The sequence below is a fragment of the Chenopodium album genome, chromosome 1, assembly GCF_948465745.1.
Source record: "Chenopodium album chromosome 1, dcCheAlbu1.1, whole genome shotgun sequence".
NCBI lineage: Eukaryota > Viridiplantae > Streptophyta > Magnoliopsida > Caryophyllales > Amaranthaceae > Chenopodium > Chenopodium album.
This window is the reverse complement of record NC_137834.1, coordinates 79,298,945-79,304,026: the sequence shown is the minus strand read 5'-3', so window position 1 is coordinate 79,304,026 and position 5,082 is coordinate 79,298,945.

The following is a 5,082-nucleotide window of genomic DNA, read 5'->3' as shown; positions in this document are numbered from 1 at the left end:
TGGAGGTCATTACACAAATTCTCATTCCCACCAGAAGTGGGAACGTAGGGATGATAAAGAGAAAACTGAGACCAATATATGTTACCGTTGTGGAGGAAAAGGCCATTGGTCTCGGGTTTGTAGAACTCCAAAGCATCTTGTTGAACTTTATCAAGAATCATTGAAGAAAGGAGAGAAAGTTGAGGCAAACCTTGTTCTTGAAGAAGGTGAAGGTGATTTTGATTTTGGCAATGCAAATCATTTCGATGTTGCTAATTTCCTTACTTCCCCGGAAGGGAATAATTTTGATTTTGGCAGTACAACTCATTTAGAAGTTGGTGATTTCTTCAATGCTTCGGAAGGGAATAATTAAATTTATATTATTTTATGTCAACTTTAAGTATTAGACTTTATCTAGTTATTTACTTATGTTATTTTCTATGATTGTAATAAGGACTTTATATGCTTTATGAATTTATGAACTATTTGGGTGTTTTTATTGAATTATTTATTTTATCATCTTTATTTTTATGCTTAATATTTTTACATATATTTTATTTCATGAAGAACATGGATATTACTCAAGTTCAGTTTGCTATGAATGGTGAAGAATTGTGTCTTGCTGACAGTGCAACTACTCATACAATACTTAGAAATAAAAAATACTTCTCTACATTAATGATGAAAAGGATTAATGTGAGTACCATATCGGGTAGTACAAATATTATTGAGGGCTCCGGAAGGGCCACTATAAAATTGCCTTGGGGAACTGAAATTAAAATAATTGATGCTTTATACTCCCCATTGTCTCAAAAAAATTTTATTAAGTTTTAAGGATATTCGCAACAATGGTTATCATATTGAGACAATCAATGAAGAAAATAACGAATTCCTTCAAATCACAAATATAACTCAAGGCACAAAACATGTTTTAGAGAAACTCCCTACATTCTCCAGTGGTTTGTACTACACAAAAATCAATACTATTGAAACTCATGCTATAGTAAACCAGAAGTTTACTGATAATTTTGTTGTTTGGCATGACCGGTTAGGCCATCCCGGTTCAATAATGATGCGAAAAATAATTACGAATTCATGTGGACATTCTTTGAAGAGCCAGCAGATTCTTCATAATAATTTTTCATGTGCTGCTTGCTCAGAAGGCAAGTTAATAATTCGTCCATCACCAGCTAAAATTAATTTTGAATCAATTAGTTTTCTGGAACGTATACAAGGAGATATTTGTGGGCCCATACATCCCCCATGTGGACCATTTAGATATTTTATGGTTTTAATTGATGCATCAACTAGATGGTCACATGTGTCCTTGTTATCAACTCGTAACCTGGCGTTTGCGAGATTACTTGCCCAATTGATTAAATTACGGGCACATTTTCCAGATACTCCTATTAAGACTATTCGGCTTGATAATGCTGGTGAATTTACATCTCAAGCTTTCAATGATTATTGCATGTCCATTGGGATAAATGTTGAACATCCTGTAGCTCATGTTCATACACAAAACGGTTTGGCTGAGTCATTAATTAAACGTATTCAGTTAATTGCTAGACCATTGCTTATGAAATCCAATCTCCCAATTTCTGCTTGGGGACATGCTGTATTACATGTAGCAGCACTAATTCGCATTAGGCCAACAAGTTATCACAAGTTCTCCCCATTACAATTGGTTTATGGTCAGGAACCAAATATTTCCCATCTAAGAATTTTTGGATGTGCGGTTTATGTTCCAATAGCTCCACCACAACGCTCTAAGATGGGTCCTCAAAGGAGGTTGGGAATATATGTTGGGTTTGAATCCCTGTCAATAATTAAATATCTTGAGCCTATAACAGGGGATTTATTTACGGCTCGTTTTGCAGATTGTCATTTTAACGAATCACTTTTCCCAACATTAGGGGGAGAAAAGAGAGAGCTGGAAAAAGAAATTAAATGGAATGAATTATCGTGATCTTATCTTGATCCTCGAACTAAACAATGTGAACTGGAAGTTCAAAAGATAATTCATTTACAAAGTTTAGCAAATCAATTGCCAGACTCGTTTGCTGACCCAAAAAGAGTGACCAAGTCACATATTCCAGCTGTAAATGCTCCATTTAAAATAGATGTTCCGGAAGGACATAATAATTTGCTAATGAGTCTAAACCACGTCAGAAACGTGGAAGACCAATAGGTTCCAAAGATAAGAATCCTCGGAAAAGAAAAGGAGCATTGATTGATGATGGTCAAATTGAAGAAACAAATTCCGAAGGATCTCCAGAAGAGAATTTAGACATGATACAGGAAGAAATTCAGGTACCTGATAATGAAGAAATTTCAACAAATTATATCATGTCTGGAATTACATGGAACCGAAATCAAATCGACGTCGATGATGTTTTTGCATGCAATATAGCATTAGATGTTATGGATAATAATGAGGATCATGAACCAAAATCCATTGAAGAATGTAGACAAAGAAATGATTGGCCAAAATGGAAAGAAGCAATTGAATCAGAATTAAAATCTCTTGGAAAAAGAGAAGTATTCGGACCTGTAGCTCGTACACCTGAAGGTGTAAAACCAGTGGGATATAAATGGGTCTTTGTGCGAAAGAGAAATGAAAAGGGTGAAGTTGTAAGATATAAGGCACGCTTAGTTGCACAAGGATTCTCACAAAGACCTGGTATTGATTATGAGGAGACATATTCTCCTGTAGTGGATGCAACTACTTTTAGATTTTTTATTAGTCTGGCAATAAGAGAAGGACTTGACTTACGTTTGATGGATGTAGTCACAGCTTACTTATATGGCCCACTGGATAATGAAATTTACATGAAGCTCCCAGAAGGATTCAAGTTGCAAGAAGCAGCAAAATCTAGTTCTCGAGAACATTTCTGTATTAAATTGAACAAATCTCTTTATGGATTGAAACAATCTGGGCGTATGTGGTATAACCGTTTAAGTGAGTATTTGTCAAAGGAAGGTTATAAGAATGATCCTATTAGCCCATGTATTTTTATAAAGAAATTTGGATCAGGATTTGTTATAATTGCGGTGTATGTTGATAATTTGAATATCATTGGAACTCCTGAAGAGATTTCAGTGATTGTCAATTATTTAAAGAAAGAATTCGAAATGAAAGATCTTGGAAAGACAAAATTCTGCTTGGGGTTACAAATAGAGCACCTAGAAAATGGAATCCTTGTGCATCAATCAACATACATAGAAAAGGTTCTTAAAAGATTTTCTATGGATACAGCACATCCATTGAGCAGCCCTATGGTTGTAAGATCACTTGAAGTAGAGAAAGATCCATTCCGACCTCGGGAAAATGATGAAGAAATTCTTGGTCCCGAAGTACCATATCTTAGTGCAATTGGAGCACTAATGTATCTTGCAAGTCATACACGACCCGACATATCATTTTCAGTTAATTTATTAGCAAGGTTTAGTTCATGTCCAACTCGGAGGCATTGGAATGGGATCAAACATTTACTTCGTTATCTTCAAGGTACGAAGGATATGGGTTTATTTTTCCCAAAGTTGTCCAAAGAAAATTTGATTGGTTTTGCAGATGCAGGTTATTTATCTGATCCTCATAATGGTCGATCACAAACTGGATATGTGTTCACTTATGGTGGTACTGCCATTTCTTGGCGTTCCATGAAACAAACCATTGCAGCTACTTCTTCCAATCATTATGAGATTTTAGCAATTCACGAGGCTAGTCGTGAATGTGTATGGTTAAGGTCGGTAATTCAACACATAAAAGAAGTTTGTGGTTTATCATCTGGGAAAGAGGCACCGACAACTTTATATGAGGATAATGCAGCTTGTATTGCTCAACTTAAGGAAGGATACATCAAAGGTGACAGAACAAAGCACATCTTACCCAAATTTTTCTTCACTCATGATCTTCAGAAGAATGGAGATATAAAAGTATTGCAGATTCGTTCAAGTGAAAATTTAGCAGACTTATTCACTAAGGCTCTTCCAACAGCAACATTTTAAAAGTTAGTTTATTGTATTGGATTGCGTTGTTTCAAAGATCTTCAGTGATATAATAATGAGGGGGAGTAATTGCACGCTGCACTCTTTTTCCCTTATCCATGGTTTTTTCCCATTGGATTTTTCCGGGAAAGGTTTTTAATGAGGCAGCATATAAGCACATTAAATCTCTCTTAGATAATGGGCATCCAAGGGGGAGTGTTACAAAATAATAATGTATGCCCATTATAGCTTGTAATTATCTCTTTTATGACCACCTTAAGTATGGTCTTAATAGCATCCTTGTAACCCTCCTTTGTCATTAGTCCACATTAACCCTCTCATGAATGGACTCTTCATTGTCCATATAAGTTACAATGTTCACATCTTGTATATATATAGATGGTCATGAAATGGATGAATATAGACAATACAATTCTCATCTACATCTCTCTCTAATCTTCTCCCTTTTCCCCTTATTTTATAATATATATATATATATATATATATATATATATATATATATATTTCTAGATAAGAATACATATGTAGTTTGGTTTTTATATCAACAACTAATGCCAATAAAAGCACGTCCACCATCAAAATATATACATTAAACATTAAAAAAAAAAAAAAAAACACCGTACTATATATATACAATTAATATATTTTAGTTTGGTTTTTCTTTTCCTTTTTTTTTTTTTTTTTTTTTTTTTTGTTTTAAAAAATAACCTTCTTTACAATTAATCAATTATTTTGTTAGAGAAATTAAAATAGTAATAATCAAACATCCTATTATTTGGTACCACACGCTTATTAAAATTCCAACAATGATTCTAATTGACATTTAATTTGAGCATTTAAAAATGGGAATTTTTTTTATAAAAAATAATGCTCTTCTATAAAAAAAAAATTTACTATTTTTTTTCTTCAATTTATTATATGCTGATTTGTTCATCACTTTGTACAAAACACTTTAAACTATATTGTTAGAATTTTAAAAATTCTTTAAATACTTTTGTAAAAAAAATTACCATTAAAATTATAAAAAAATATTTTGAAAATACCTTACAAAAATAAATAAAAAGTTTGTGTTATAAATTTATAGCGCCTAAA